Consider the following 17907-nt stretch of genomic DNA (forward strand, 5'->3'; position numbering starts at 1 on the left):
CAGATTCACCGACGGAAAATCCGTCGGTAAACAGCCTTTAAGGACAGAAAATGGCAGAATTACAGAAACAACACCTAACTTTCCAGATTTATTCAAACACTTTAAATCTAATCTATTCTATCGTTTTGGGTCTCCGAACTACCAAAGTTGGATCATAGTCTATAACGGAGACTCCTAAAACGATGTTTTATTTCAAAACGTTATTTAAAAATATTTTTAAAATCTATATTTACAACGTCTTAATCCCGAACTACCCTTAAATCGGGTCACGGTTCGTGTTGGGACTTTAAGACGTGGTTTTTATTTCAAAACAAAACAAAACGTTTGTTTAATACGAGACGGGAATTAAATAAACGTGGAAAAGTAAATAAACGTGATAAATAAATAACTAAATAAATAAATAAAACTATATCCTAAAAATAAATAAATGAATAGAATAATAAAATAAATAAATAAAACGAGTCTAGTCCTCGGATAATACCTCAAGATCGGTATTGACAGCTGAAGTCGGTTGATTCCACGAATTATGATTTTTCGGTGTTTTTTGGTGTTTTGGTAAAATATTTGACTTTTAGAAAATTTGGATTTTTTTAGGAAAGAAAATGTTTTCTCCCAAAAAATTGACTTTCTCTCTCTAAAAATGTCTAGAGTGAGAAGCTCCAAAAATCCCTCTCCTTTTCAAATGCATGGGGATCCGTGCCTTTTATAGGCACATATCCCAAAAAAAATTGGGCGTCGCCCGACGGGAGTTGGGCGCGCACCTAACAGCCGTTGGCCGTTCACCCAACATCGTCGGGCGTCCGCCCAACGAACGTTGGGCGTTCGCCCGACGTCGTTGAGCGTTCGCTCGACGTCGTTGGGCGTCCGCCCCAACAAGCGTTGGGCGTCCGCCCATCGAACGTTGGGCGACGTTGATCGTGCATCGGGCCGCGCCCAACGCCCGACGGGCGACGCCCACCGTCCGACGGGCGACGCTCAACGCTCGGCCCGTCGGGCGGGCGCTCGACGCGTCGTGCGCCGTTAGTTACGGAGCAACGATCGTTGTCGGGAGCGACGTTGGTCATTCACCGGCTGACGCTGGACCTCCAGGGCCCTCTCATTTATCGATATGATGATGAACGTGCCCAACCTTACTCAGGAGATGCTGAATTTGTTAGCGGGGCTATCACATGCCGGCTCTCCGAGTTTCCCTTTGATTTTTAAATTTCCTAACTAATGGAATGAATCGCTTTAGCCGTTTGTCGTGGGTTTTCGTCACAGGTCCTCCGACTCGGTGTCTACACTACTGCTTCGACCCATAACTCCTTCGGTAAATTTTTGCTTTTTAACATGCTCCTCACCATGTTGAGCACTGTTCTGTTCTTTCTTTCGACTACGCCATTTTGCTGAGGTGATCTGGGGACTGAAAGGAAATGACGGATTCCATGATCTTCATAAAATTGCTTGAAAGAGATGGACATGTATTCACCGCCTCTGTCTGATCTGAGTGCTTTAATAAAATGGCCACTTTCTTTCTCCACTTGGACTTTGAATTTTTTAAATGTCTCAAAAACTTCTGTTTTTTCCTTCAAAAAATACACCCAAGTTTTTCTACTATAATCATCAATGAAAAGTAGAAAATATTTATTTTTACCCAGGGACTGTGGAGTGATCGGTCCACACACGTCTGTGTGAACAAGCGCAAGTGGCGCCTTTGCTCTTGACATGGACTCCTTTGGAAAACTGGTTCTGAATTGTTTTCCAACAAGACATCCTTCACACAGTTGATGAGGCTGGTCAATGTGAGGCAATCCGTTTACCATCTGCTTCTGTCCCAATAGCTTTAGTCCTCCAAAATTGAGATGACCATACCGTAAATGCCAAAGCCAGGGGGTACTTTGCACACAAGCTTTCAAACATTTAGCCACGTCTGTCTGAATGTTAATTGTGAACATTCTATTTTTCGCCATTGGTACTCGTGCAATCAACTCCTTTTTCTCATTCAACAGGAGTAGTTTTCGGTCCACCATGTGAACTTCATAATTTTTCTCTAGTAACTGTCCCAAACTCAAAATATTGCTTTTCATGTTGGGAACATAATAAACACTATCAATAAACTGGTGAGCGCCATTTTTTAGCCGAATAAGAATGGTTCCTTTTCCTGTAATAGGAACCTTAGAGGAATCTTCAAATACAACATTACCACGAACAGATTCATAGAGCTCCACGAACATCTTTTTGTCACCACACATATGGTTACTTGCTGCATTTTCAAGATACCATATATTATTTTCACGATTTTCTTCACCTTCGTAGGTAAGTAACACAGTGCCAGTTACTTCCTCATCTTGAATATTATTGGCAGTCTCCTCTACCTCCTTAGGCGGACTCCAACATTCTACCGCGTAGTGACCATACTTGGAGCAATTATAACACTAAATATTGGACTTGTCGTGTCCTTTATTCGGCCTCCAGTTTCCTCTTCCTTGACCGCGTCCTCGACCTCTTCCTCTACCTCTGGTGAATTGAGTGCTTCTGTCATTGTTGTTGTTGCCGTTTTCATTTCTGCCTTGACTTCTGCCACGTCCTCGTCCTCTACCATTTCCTCCTCGACCTCTTCCACGTCCTCTGCCAGACTGACTACTTTCGCCATTTTTAAACACAGCCTTTGTTGCTAAGACTTGTTCTGCGGAATCTTCTCTTCGTTTCTCAAATCGCTCCTCGCGTGCTTGTAATGACCCTACAACTTCATCAACGGACATTTCGCTGATGTCTTTGGACTCCTCCATAGCCACCACTACGTAATCAAATTTTGGTAGTAGTGATCGCATAATTTTTTCAACAATTCTGGACTCTTCAATGTTTTCTCCATACTGCCGCATCTGATTTATGACAGATTTTACTCGGGATGAGTAATCACTAATAGCCTCTGTCTCTTTCATCCTCATCATCTCGAATTCTCCTCTCAGCATCTGCAAATGAACTTTTTTAACTTTCTCCTCCCCTTGAGAAGAAACTCGTAGGATTTCCCACGCTTGTTTGGCGGTAGTAGCTTCAGCTACTTTCTCGAACATTAATTCATCCAAACCTTGATGGATGAGAGTAAGCGCCTTTTGATCGCTTTTGTGATTTTTCTGCAGAGTATCTTTTTCTGCCTCTGTCAACGCTGCCTCGTTGCCTGGGACTACGTAGCCTTTTTCGACAATATCCCAGACATCTTGACATCCGAGTAACGCCTTCATTCGAATACACCAACTTGAATAATTGGTTTTGGTGAGCTGAGGGTATTGATAAGGAAGTTTGAGACCGTCTGACATTTTTTATAGGGTCTGTTTGGCGGAAGACTGACTCTCGTAATATGGCTCGGATACCACTTTGTTGAGGAAAGAGGGTAATACTAACAATAAAATAGCATTTAGAATATATATTTCATAACAATAACAACTTGAATATTACATACAAACATTTATTTCTCTGAACACTCATATGCTAAACTCCATACTTCTCACCATTTTCAAAACCTTACACCCTATATAAACTAATCAATTAGAAATATGCACCACATACTTTCTAACAATTAATCAAGTTGTATGGTCAAAATAATGATAAGAAAATATATCCCATATATTTTCTTATCATTATTTTGACCATACAACTTGATTTCCCATGATATGTTTTTTATTTTTTTCTATACCAAACCATCACATTTAATTGGTCAATATACATCCACGTGATCTATCCATGCATTTTTGTGATCAATTTTGTTTTTTTTATTTTAGTTCAATTACTTGGATACTTCACCTTCACATATAAATTAAGTTTATTTATTTTTTAACATTTTTACCGTCTAGGTAAGTGACGCCTAATGGATTGAAGCCAATACCAATAACAATCAGGCTTCTAGCATAAATTGCATAAAAAAAAAGTAAATAAGGAAATTAAGAAGGTACCCGTGCGAATCAGGAGAGGATGAAAAATTGAAGATTTAGTTTCATTGTCATTAGTTGCCGAATAAAGTTGGGAGTTAGGTATCCATGGCTTGAGTTTGCTTTCTCTATCAATCTTGGAGTTCTTGATCGATTGTGAGTGTTGATTTCTATGATCGATGATGCTTTATTTCTTGTCTGCCTATATAAGTCTCTCTTTGGAGTGGTTATTGTCTTCTCATCTGAGAAGTTTTCACACTGGGGTTTTCTAGGTTTTTGTCGCATTTCTTTTTTTCATCTGTTCCTTTTCATCATGCATAGTGGGCATTCCTTTCTTGATTCTTATGCTCGTATGCGTCTAGAAGATGAGAATGAGGAAGGTGTAGTTTTGTCGGTGCCTGATGGGAAAGATGAATCGCGATCAAAGGTTTTTTACATCATCGGCCAATTTCTCAATTCCAAGACTATTCACTTTGATTCTATGAGGAATACTCTGGCGTCAATTTGGCAACCGGTAAAGGGTATTACATTTACTGAACTGGAGTGCACTGGTAGATATCTGATTCAAGTTTATCATGAGATGGACGTTCAAAGGATTTTGAACGATGGGCCTTGGACTTTTAACCAGAATGTTCTTATTGTTAGGAATCTTACGGAGTCTGAACAGGCCCTTCAGGTGGAAATGTCACAGTTGATTATCTGGGTTCAATTGATGGATCTTCCAGTAGGGTTCCAGACTGAAGAGACTTGCGTAGCATTGGGGAATCGTATAGGAATCTATGTTGAATCTGATGGGAGGAATTTCTCTGGCTTATGTCGAAGCTATCTTCGTATAAAGGTTACCATTGATGTAAGGAAACCTCTCAACATTGGACAGAAATTGAAGAGAAGTGGTGGGGAGTGGTTCTGGGTTACATTTAGATATGAGCGTCTCCCATCTTTCTGTTTTTTTTTTTGTGGGATCATTGGGCATTCTGATAAATTCTGTCCAACTCTGTTTAATCAGCCTGAATTCACTACTGATCTTATGTTTGGAAGTTTCCTTAGGGCACCAATTGGTAAAATGACGTCGCAGATTGGGAAAAAATGGCTCCGGGATCCGACGGTGGAAGGTGCTAAGGAAGAATCCTGGTTGAGAAGGTCCGGAAAAGAAGTTGTTAGAGACATGGAAGGTATCCATAAGCCAGTGCAAATTACCCTATTTACACTGCAAATCTCTAGTCAGGATGGAGGTTTTAAGGTTCAGGACTCTTTAATTCTAGGAAATCAGAACTCAAACACTCATGTTGATGAAGTTGCCACTTTGGACCCAAAGAGGCCAAGAATGGATTCGAATAGCAGGTTTATGGATATGGACTGCCAGTCCAAAAATGGTATGGAGGCGAGCCCTGGAATCCAGACTCGCCGGGCCCAATGAGTCTGATTAGTTGGAACTGTCGTGGGCTAGGCAACCCACGTACAGTTAACTTCCTCATGGACCTAGTCTTGGCTCATAAGCCCGTCATTATTTTCCTAATGGAAATAATGATAAAAAAAAAGAAAGAGTTACACAAGTATGTAGAAAGTTAGGGTTCGAAGGTTTTTTTGTGGTTGAAGGCAGTGGTCATGGCGGTGGCATAGCATTGTTATGGAAGTTTCAATCTCAGGTTCAGATTCTTAACTCCTCCCTTAATCATATTGATGCTCTTATATCGTGTCACAATATTCCACAGTGGAGGCTTACGGGTTTTTATGGATTTCCGGAGAGAAACCATAGACGTCTTTCATGGGATTTACTTCGTTCTCTGTGTGATAATTCTGATTTTCCGTGGTGCTGCATTGGAGATTTCAATGATATTCTCCAATGTTCGGAGAAGAAAGGGGGAAATAGACATCCGAATTGGTTAATGGAAGGTTTTAGAGCTGTTATTTCTGATTGCGGGTTGTTTGAGTTAACCATGCGTGGTCATCCATTTACTTTGGAGGTTGGGTGTGGTACTGACAGGTGGATTGAGGAAAAGTTGGATAGAGCATTTGCAAATCTTACTTGGAAAAATATGTTTGTAAGTTCATCTCTTTCTAACCTTACAACTATTTGTTCTGATCATTCTGCTATTTTTCTTGAGCTGCGCTATTGGGTTGTTCGTCCTATGATCAAGAGGTTTAGATTTGAAAATGCCTGGCTCAGGGAGGCTAGTTGTGCTGATGTTGTTAGTACGTCATGGTCTAATTCTCAGGATAAGCTGATTAGCGAGAAAAATTTTTAGTGTTCTAATGTCTTACAACAATGGAGTTCATCACTAGAGGGAAATTTCAGAAAACGCCTTCAAATAATTAGAGAACAACTAAACCGCTTTAAAGGTTGTTCTGATTCATATGGCATCTGTATGTTCAATCGGTTATCTGAGGATTTGACTAAGGCACTTCAGCAACAAGAGGATTTCTGGCGCCAAAGAGCCAAAATTTTTTGGTTACAAGAGGGGGATTCCAACTCTAGATATTTTCACTGTTATACATCAGCTCGTCAAAGGAAGAACTCAGTTTCTCGTCTAAAAAATGATAATGATGTTTGGTGTGGGATGGAGGAGGGGCTTGAGGATATTATTGTGAATTATTTCTCGGGAATTTTCACTAGTTATGGCTGTAGGGATGCAGATATTATTTCTCTTATCACGCCTAAAGATTCTGTTGTGCAGAATGCGGATTTAATTGCTCCTTTCTCTTGTAAAGATGTTCGTGATGCTTGTTTTTCTATGCATCCGGATAAGAGTCCTAGGCCGGATGGACTAAACCCTGCATTTTATCAGAGATTCTGGCACATAGTTGGATCTGATGTTACCAAAGTTTGTCTCTCTATATTAAATTCATGCAGTATGCCTCCTAATCTCAATGATACCCTTGTTGTGTTGATCCCTAAAAAAGATGATGTGGAAGTTATTACAGACTTGCAACCTATTGCACTTTGCAATGTGCTATTCAAGATTATGTCGAAGATGCTTGCTAATAGACTAAAACGTGTGCTGCCTTCTATTATTTCGGAAAATCAAAGTGCCTTTTTATCTGAAAGATTAATCACTGACAACATTATTGTTGCATATGAGGTTCTCCACAAGTTAAAGGGGCTTCGTCATGGAAAACATGGGACGGCAGCTCTCAAACTTGACATGAGCAAGGCATATGATCGTGTTGAATGGGGGGTTTTGGAACGAATGATGGTGGCTCTTGGTTTTAATGAAATTTGGGTAAAATTGATGATGCTTTGTGTGTCAACGGTGTCATATAAAATCCTGCTTGGGGGTCGTGAACTTGGTCCTATTTGCCCATAGCGGGGACTTCGGCAAGGTGATCCACTCTCACCATTTCTTTTCTTGATATGTGTTGAAGGTCTATCGACGTTGTTGAGACAAAAGGAATTAAATGGTTCTATTCATGGCTGTATTGTGGCTCGATCTGTGCCTATTGTTTCACATCTATTCTTCGCGGACGATTCCTTTCTTTTTTTCCGAGCAAATAGGGCTGAAGCTAGTGTTATTCAGGACTGTTTAAAGATTTATGAACGGGCCTCTGGGCAATGTGTTAATTTTCAGAAGTCATCCATTTTATTTAACCAGAATAGTGGCTGTTTGGAGAAAGGGGATGTTTGTCAGATTCTGGGTGTTCAAGAGGTCTTCTCTATGGGTTTCTATTTGGGGGCTCCAATATCTGTGGGTCGGAGTAAGATGCATACTTTTAATTTCCTTAAAGAACGTATCTGGAAGCGGATTAATGATTGGAATGGGAAATTTTTATCGCGTGCTGGCAAAGAGATTCTTATCAAATTTGTTCTTCAATCCATCCCTTCTTACATAATGAGTATGTTTATTTTTCCATTGCAGTTCTGTGAGGATTTGGAGCGTATTTTGAACAAGTTTTGGTGGAAATCTAATGGGGCAAACAATTCTGGTATGTGTTGGAAACGTTGGAGTATATTGTGTACTCCTAAATCAAATGGGGGTCTTGGTTTCAGAAGTATCCATTCTTTTAACCTTGCTCTTTTGGCTAAACAATCTTGGAGGTTAGTTTCTCAACTCGGTTCCCTTGTTTTCCGCATTTTATAGGCAAAATATTTTAGAGGGAATGATTTTTTAAATGCTGAACTTGGGCATAATCCTTCATTTGTATGGCGAAGCATCCTTGAGGGTCGAGAATTATTGAGAAAAGGCCTAGTTAGAAAGGTAGGTGATGGATGTACTACTCATATATGGACGGATCCATGGCTGCCTCAAATTGGCAATTCTTATCCAACCAGTCTGCTAAATGTATCCCTGCCTACTGGTATGGTATATGATCTTATTAACTCGAATGGTCTTTGGCGGCAGGATGTTATTCGGGATATTTTTAATGAACAAGATTCACGTCTAATTTTATCTATCCCGAGATGTCATCCATGTCTTTCTGATTCCTGGTATTGGATTGCTGATAGGAAGGGTATTTTTACGGTTAAAAGTGGTTATCTGGTGGAGCTAGGTGTGTTTGAAAATATGATTTCCAATTCCCATCCTATAAACTGGAAGGTCCTATGGAAGTTAAACGTGGCACCTAAGATCAGAAATTGCTTATGGCGGATATTCAGTAATTACTTGCCCACGGTTAATAATCTGCTTTACCATCGCGCTAATATTCCTGTCTCTTGTCCTGTTTGTCAGGCTGATGGAGAGGACGAATTCCATGTTTTTATGGGTTGCGGTTTTGCTCAACAAGTTTGGTTGCTTTTCTTTAATGATGATCGAATGGCTTATTCTGCAGATTTCTTTGGCTGGTTTGCTGATCTCCTCATTAGTGCTTCAATTGAGCTAACAATATCTGTTGTTTATTTGCTTTTTGCATTATGGAATCATAGGAATAAGGTTGTTTGGGAAAAAATAATTGATACTCCAATTATTGTGCTTGCTAATAGCAGAAGGATGTTGTTTGACTGGAATAAGGCGCAGGAATTAAAGGCAAAGTCTTCTATTTCTTCGCAGTCTATATCGTCTAGATGGTTGTTTCCTGCTGAGTCATTTTGTGCCTGCAATGTCGATGTCGGGGTGTTCATTCTTGGGAACTACTGTTCGTATGCGTTTGTTATTCGGAATCATCTTGGTATTTGCATTGCTGCTAAACATAGTGCGTTGGATGGGATTGTTGTTTCGTTTTTAGCCGAGGCCCTCTCTATCAAGGAAGCTCTTAGTTGGTTGAAGCTTCATAATTTTCACCATGTAGATATCAGGTCTGATTGTTTGGTGGTTGTCAATGCCATTAACAATCAAATTGCTGGTTTCTCTTATCTTTCTGATATTATATTGGTCTGTCGAAGTTTGCTTAGAGATTTAGATTCTGTTTCTATCTCGTTTGTTAAACGTTCAGCGAATCTAGCTGCCCACGGTTTAGCTAAGGCAGTTAGATCAAAGTCTGTTCTTGGAGAGTGGGACTGTCCACCATCCTTTCTTTCTGATGTATTAGCTACTGATCTTATTCAATGATATTTCTGGGTTTGTTTCAAAAAAAAAAAAGGTAAGTGACGCCTAGGCGGTGATCGGAACAAAAAATGTTATTATTGTTAATTTATTATAATTCATTTTTAAACATTGTCGCATGGTTATTGGTAAACTATGTTTGGTATTTTCAGATATTTTTATTTAATTGTATTTTCTACTTGTTTCTATGATATGGTTTATGACTTTAAAAATATTCTTTCTTAATTTTTTGGTGAATTATATTGCTTATAGATATTACTTTTTACTTATTTGAAATTTTTCAATTAATTTGTTGTTGAATTGTTGTTTGCACATTTTTAAGCAGATGTGTTATCTAATATACATATTTTCTATAAATTAAATAAACATGGGTATGGGCCGGTGAGCCCGCCCGCCAGGTCCAGACCCAGAATCCATTTAGTCGGGTTTGGACACATGAAATTGGTGTCAGGTCCGGTCCGACACAAGCCCGTATAAGCCCACCAAAAACTGGGCGGGCTTGGGCTATATCTGTTTATGAGATGATGGTGTGATATTTTAATTGTATTTTTTTTTTAATATAAATTTATTAAGTATTGTGTTATGTGTACTATTTTTTTATTAAGAAAAGTTGGTATGACATTTTAATTGTATTTTTTTTAATATACAGATGGGCTTGGACGGGCGGACTTGGGATTCATATTTTAGGTCCGAACCCGACTCAATTTATTGCGGACTGGGCTGGGCTGGGCTTGGACTCATCAGGTTTTATTAAAAGCCCGACATGATCGGTCCATACCCAGGTCTAATATTAAGTCATTTTATATCATTATTTTTAAATAATATATAAAGGTAAATTCCATGGTTATTTTGTTGGAAAACAAAGTAACCATGCTTTGTTTTAGTATCCAATAGTAATTGGACATGTGTTAATAAAAATAATGTTAATTAAAATTAATAAAAAAGGTAACCTGCTGTAGCAGGTAATATTTAATTATGGAAATTTAAAAGATTATTAATTATAAGGTAAATAATATATGAGTCCCTATATTTTAATCCAATCACTATTTAATCATTATATGTTAATAATACACTATTTAATCCTTAATTTTAGCTCAATTCAACAGTTTAGTCCCTTATAGAGGAAATATTCTGTTCAATAATTTAAAAAATTAAGTGAGAAAACTGTTGATCAAAATAAAAAAAATAAGAACTGATCAACAATATATTATTAAAATACGCGAACTAAATAATATGTTAGATATTTAACATAGGGACTGATAAAATAAAAGATTTACGTAAAATTCATAGGTTTGATGTAAAACTCTATTTTCTAAAATAAAAAGGTTACGTAAATTTAGTCAAACTATACGTAAATTATATCTAAAAATAAAAGATTTACGTAAAGTTCAAAAGTTTTACGTAAAACTCTAATTTTCATAAGATTTGTGGATTTTTTTCTCCTAAAATAATAAGGTTACGTAAATTTAGTCAAACGTTACGTAAATTATGTCAAAAAATAACAGATTTACGTAAAATTCATAGGTTTTACGTAAAACTCTATTTTCACAAAGTTTGTGAATTTTTTTCTCCTAAAATAAAAAGGTTACGTAAATTTAGTAAAACTATACATAAATTATATCTAAAAACAAAAGATTTACATAAAGTTCAAAGGTTTTACGTAAAATTCTAATTTTCATAAGGTTTGTGGATTTTTTCTCCTAAAATAACAAGATTACGGAAATTTAGTCAAACTTTACGTAAATTATGTCCAAAAATAAAACATTTTCGTAAAATTTATAGGTTTTAAGTAAAACTCTATTTTCGCAAGGTTTGTGAATTTTTTCCTCCTAAAATAAAAATGTTATGTAAATTTAGTCAAACCATACGTAAATTATATCTAAAAATAAAATATTTATGTAAAGTTTAAAGGTTTTATGTAAAACTCTAATTTTCACAATGTTTGTGGATTTTTCTCCTAAGGTAAAAGGGTTATGTAAATTTAGTCAAACCTTACGTAAATTATGTCTAAAAATAAAAGATTTACGTAAAATTCATAGGTTTTACGTAAAATTTATAGTTTTACGTAAAACTCGATTTTCACAAGCTTTGTGAATTTTTTTCTCCTCAAATAAAAAGGTTACGTAAATTTAGTCAAGCTATACGTAAATTATATCTAAAAATAAAATATTTACGTAAACTACAAAGGTTTTACCTAAAACTCTAATTTTCACAATGTTTGTGGATTTTTCTCCTAAAGTAAAAGAGTAATAAAAATTTAGTCAAACCTTACGTAAATTTACGTAAAATTCATAGGTTTTACATAAAACTCTATTTTCACAAGGTTTGTGAATTTTTTCTCCTAAAATAAAATGGTTACCTAAATTTAGTCAAAGTATACGTAAATTATGTCTAAAAATAAAATATTTACGTAAAGTTCAAAGGTATTAAGTAAAACTCCATTTTTCACAAGATTTATGGATTTTTCTCCTAAAATAAAAGCGTTACGTAAATTTAGTCAAACTTTACGTAAATTATGTCCAAAAATAAAAGATTTACGTAAAATTTATAGGTTTTAAGTAAAACTCTATTTTCGTAATTTTTTTCTCCGAAAATAAAAATGTTACGTAAATTTAGTCAAACTATACGTAAATTATATCTAAAAATAAAATATTTACGTAAAGTTTAAAGGTTTTATGTAAAACTCTAATTTTCACAATGTTTGTGGATTTTTCTCCTAAAGTAAAAGGATTACGTAAATTTAGTCAAACATTACGTAAATTATGTTTAAAAATAAAAAATTTACGTAAAATTCATAGGTTTTATGTAAAATTCATAGTTTTACGTAAAACTCTATTTTCACAAGGTTTGTGAATTTTTTTCTCCTAAAATAAAAAGGTTATGTAAATTTAGTCAAACTATACGTAAATTATATCTAAAAATAAAATATTTACGTAAAGTACAAAGGTTTTACGTAAAACTCTAATTTTCACAATGTTTGTGGATTTTTCTCCTAAAGTAAAAGAGTTACAAAAATTTGGTCAAACCTTACGTAAATTGTCTAAAAATAAAAGATTTACGTAAAATTCATATGTTTTACGTAAAACTCTATTTTCACAAGGTTTGTGAATTTTTTTTTCTAAAATAAAATGGTTACCTAAATATAGTCAAAGTATATGTAAATTATGTCTAAAAATAAAATATTTACGTAAAGTTCAAAGGTATTACGTAAAACTCCATTTTTCACAACATTTATGGATTTTTCTCCTAAAATAAAAGCGTTACGTAAATTTAGTCAAACCTTTTTTCTCCTAAAATAACAAGGTTACGTAAATTTAGTCAAACTTTACGTAAATTATGTCAAAAAATAAAAGATTTACGTAAAATTTATAGCGTTTAAGTAAAACTCTATTTTCGCAAGGTTTGTGATTTTTTTCTCCTAAAATAAAAATGTTACGTAAATTTAGTCAAACTATACGTAAATTATATCTAAAAATAAAATATTTACGTAAAGTTTAAAGGTTTAACGTAAAACTTTAATTTTCACAATGTTTGTGGATTTTTCTCCTAAAGTAAAAGGGTTACGTAAATTTAGTCAAACCTAACGTAAATTATGTCTAAAAATAAAAGATTTACGTAAAATTCATAGTTTTACGTAAAACTCTATTTTCACAAGGTTTGTGAATTTTTTTTCTCCTAAAATAAAATGGTTACCTAAATTTAGTTAAAGTATACGTAAATTATGTCTAAAAATAAAATATTTACGTAAAGTTCAAAGGTATTACGTAAAACTCCATTTTTCACAAGATTTATGGATTTTTCTCCTAAAATAAAAGGGTTACGTAAATTTAGTCAAACCTTACTAAATTATGTCTAAAAATAAAAGATTTACGTAAAATTCAAAGGTTTTACAGAAAACTCTATATTTTACAATGTTTTTGTATTTTATCTCCTAAAGTAACAAAGTTACGTAAATTTAGTCCAACTTTACGTAAATTATGTCTAAAAATAAAAGATTAATGTAAAGTTCAAATGTTTTACGTAAAATTCTATCTTCACAATGTTTCTAGATTTTATCTCCGAAATAACAACGTTATGTAAATTTAATCAAACTTTACATAAATTATATCTAAAAATAAAAAGATTTACATAAAGTTTAATGGTTTTACGTAAGACCCTATTTTCCACAAAGTTTATGGATTTTAACCCCTAAAATAACAAGTTTATGTAAATTATGTCAAACTTTACGTAATTTATGTCAAAATATAAAATATTTACGTAAAATTTAAAGGTTTTACGTAAAACTCTATTTTCACAAGGTTTGTGAATTTTTTTCTCCTAAAATAAAAAGGTTACGTAAATTTAGTCAAACTATACGTAAATTATATATAAAAATAAAAGATCTAAAGTTCAAAGGTTTTACGTAAAACTCTAATTTTCACAAGGTTTGTGGTTTTTTATCCTAAAATAACAAGGTTACGTAAATTTAGTCAAAGCTTACGTAAGTTATGTCTAAAAATAAAATATTTACGTTAAATTCATAGGTTTTACAAAAAAAAAAACTCTATTTTCATAAGGTTTGTGAATTTTTTTTCTCCTAAAATAAAAAGGTTATATAAATTTAGTCAAACTATACGTAAATTATATTTAAAAATAACATATTTACGTAAAGTTTAAAGGTTTTACGTAAAACTCTAATTTTCACAATGGTTGTGGATTTTTCTCGTAAAGTAAAAGGGTTACGTAAATTTAGTCAAACCTTACGTAAATTATGTCTAAAAATAAAAGATTTACATAAAATTCATAGGTTTTACGTAAAACTCGATTTTCATAAGGTTTGTGAATTTTTTTCCCCTAAAATAAAAAGATTACGTAAATTTAGTCAAACTATACATAAATTATATTTAAAAATAAAAGATTTACGGTAATTTCAAAGGTTTTACGATAAACTCTAATTTTCACAAGGTTTGTGGGTTTTTTATCCTAAAATAACAAGGTTACATAAATTATGTCCAGCTTTACGTAATTTATGTCAAAATATAAAAGATTTATGTAAAATTCATAGGTTTTACGTAAAACTCTATTTTCACAAGGTTTGTGAATTTTTTTTTCTTCTAAAATAAAAAGGTTATGTAAATTTAGTCAAACTATATGTAAATTATATCTAAAAATAAAAGATTTACGTAAAGTTTAAAGGTTTTATGGAAAACTCTAATTTTCACAAGGTTCGTGGATTTTTTTCTCCTAAACTAAGAAGGTTACATAAATTTAGTGAAACCTTACGTAAATTATGTCTAAAAATAAAAGATTTACGTAAAATTCATAGGTTTTTACGTAAAACTCTATTTTCACAAGGTGTGTGAATTTTTTTCTCCTAAAATAAAAAGGTTACATAAATTTAGTCAAACTATACGTAAATTATATCTAAAAACAAAAGATTTACGTAAAGTTCAAAGGTTTTACGTAAAACTCTAATTTTCACAAGGTTTGTGGATTTTTTCTCCTAAAATAACAAGGTTACATAAATTTAGTCAAATCTTACGTAAATTATTTCAAAAAATAAAAGATTTGCGTAAAATTCATAGATTTTACGTAAAACTCTATTTTCACAAGGTTTCTGGGTTTTAACTCCTAAAATAATAAGGTTATGTAAATTTAAACCAATTTTACGTAAATTATGTTTAAAAATAATAGATTTACGTAAAGTTTCAAGGTTTTACGTAAAACTCTATTTTTCATAAGATTTGTGGATTTTTTCTTCTAAAATAACAAAGTTCAGTAAATTTAGTCAAACTTTACTTAAATTATATCTAAAAATAAAAAATTTACGTAAAGTTTAAATATTTTACATAAAACTCTATTTTCACAAGGTTTCTGGATTTTATCTCCTAAAGTAACAAAATTATGTAAATTTAGTCCAACTTTACGTAAATTATGTCTAAAAATCAAAAGATTTATATAAAGTTTAAAGGTTTTACGTAAGACCCTATTTTCAATAAAGTTTGTGGATTTTAACTCCTAAAATAACAAGGTTATGTAAATTTAAACCAATTTTACGTAAATTATGTCTAAAAATAAAATATTTACGCAAAGTTTGAAGGTTTTACGTAAAACTCTATTTTTCATATGGTTTATAAATTTTTCTTCCAAATAAGAAGGTTACATAAATTTAGTCCAACTTTACGTGAATTATGTCCAAAAATAAAAGATTAATGAAAAGTTCGAAGTTTTATGTAAAACTCTAATTTTCACAAGGTTTATGAATTTTTCTCCAAAAATAACAAGGTTACGTAAATTTAGTCCAACTTTATGTAAATTATGTCTAAAAATAAAAAGATTTACCTAAAGTTTACATGTTTTACATAAAACTCTATTTTTCACAAGGTTTTTTGGATTTTTTCTTATAGAGTAACAAGATTACATAAATTTGGCTGCTAATGTTAAGGTAAAACTGCACAATTTTAAAAATTATGGCTAAAATTACTCTAATGTGTAAACAATGGGGGTATTTTAGCACCTTATCCCTTTTAAAAATATACAAAGAAAAGAATATATAGGATTGCCGTTTATTTAAAGCATAATACTCATTTGGCTCCTTAAACTAACGTTTCAAAGTCAATTAGAATTTTAAACTATCAAAATCATCAATCAGGTCCCTAAACTAACCAAAAAGCACCAATTGAGTCTCATTTTAAACAAAAATCATGAATTCAGGTCTCATCGAAAATCATACAGCTGAACAGTTTCAGACCCTCCTCCCCAAACTCATTTTAAACAAATACAGAGATTATTGCAGTCTATATCAAATAGTCACAATTTGTGATTTTGGGATAGAATGTGGACTGAATTGATGATTTTTACTTAGTTCAGAGACTTTATTGGTGATTTTATTAGTTTAGGGTCCTAATTGACTTTGAAGCTATAGTTTGGAGACCAAATGGATGTAATGCCTTTATTTAAGGCATAAAGCCCATTGGGCCCCCTAAATTATTAGACCAAAATCAATTAGCCCCCCAATCTATACAAATCGGCAATGAGGTCCCTAACCTTTGCAAAACTCACCAATCAAGGACAAATTAAGAGATTGGATTAACAATCATTCTTTCTTTCTGCATTCTCGTCCATTTATATCTTCTTTTGTATACTCTTTATCTCTCCGACTCTATAATCATCACATCAGTGTTGAAGTAAGAATCCTTTTTCCCTTCAATTTTAAAAACTCTTGAAAATTCTCTCTCCAAAATTCTTCTGTGAAATATTTTTATGAATTTTACTCAACAATACTCTAATGTCGCTATAGTTTTTGATCCAATTTTATGTAAATTTAGTACAACTTTATGTAAATTATATAAAACTATATTTTTCATAAAAATTTGTAGATTTTCTTATACAATAACAATTTTACGTAAATTTAGTTCAACTTTACCGAAATTTTGTCTAAAAATAAAGGATTTACGTAAGTTCAAAGGTTTTACATAAAACTCTATTTTTTTGCAAAGTTATTTTTTTATTGTAAAAATACAACTTTACGTAAATTTAGTCCAACTTTACGTAAATTTAGTCAAACTTTTCATAATTTATCTAAAATTAAATATTTAAATACAATTCAAAGGTTTTACGTAAAACTCTATTTTTCATGAAAATTTGTGAATTTAATCTTATAAAATAAGTGGTTTACATAAATTTTGTCTGACTTTACGTAAAATATGTCTAAAAATAAATGATTTACGTAAAGTTTAAAAGTTTTAAACAAAACTTGTTTTTTATACAAACAAAACTTTACATAATTTTAGTCCAACTTTACGTAAATTTAGTCAAACATTACGTAGATTATGTATAAAAATAAACGACTTAAAAAAAATCAAAGGTTTTACGTAAAAATATTTTTCACAAAGTTTGTGGATTTTTTCTTAAAAAATAACAAGTTTACGTAAATTTGGTTCAACTTTACGTAAATTATGTCTAAAAATAAAAGATTTACGTAAAGCTCAGAGGTTTTACGTAAAACTCATTTTTTTTGTAAAAATTTGTAAAATTAGTGATTTTAAGTGATTTTTTTCCATAATTAGTGATTTTCACTTTTTTGGTTTTATATTTGAAGCTAGTTTATGAATTTTTGCCAAAATTAGTAATTTTTTTTTCTTTTAACAGTTGAAGCCAATTTGTGAGTGTGATGAGAATAACAACCTATCAAACTCCAACAAAAAAAAATCGAAGGATTAGTGGGGAAGGAAAAGTAATTGAGGAAGGAGGTTAATTAAAAAAAAATATATTGTAACAGGATGAAACAGTTACCCATTTAAAACTAATTGAATCCATCATTACTAAAATTTATTCTAGTATCAAAACAAAGTAAATTTTACTTTGTTTACAACAAAGTAACATTAGCCCACACCAATATATAAAACATTAGTTGCATCTACATAATAATTGGGTAAATTACACCTATGGTCACTGAACTTTACTTATTTTAACATTGTGGCCACTGAACTTCAATTTTTAACGGTATAGTCACTAAACTTTATACTTTTTAACATTGGTGGCCACTC

This window comes from Euphorbia lathyris, chromosome 9 (genome assembly GCF_963576675.1).
Source record: "Euphorbia lathyris chromosome 9, ddEupLath1.1, whole genome shotgun sequence".
NCBI classification, from domain to species: domain Eukaryota; kingdom Viridiplantae; phylum Streptophyta; class Magnoliopsida; order Malpighiales; family Euphorbiaceae; genus Euphorbia; species Euphorbia lathyris.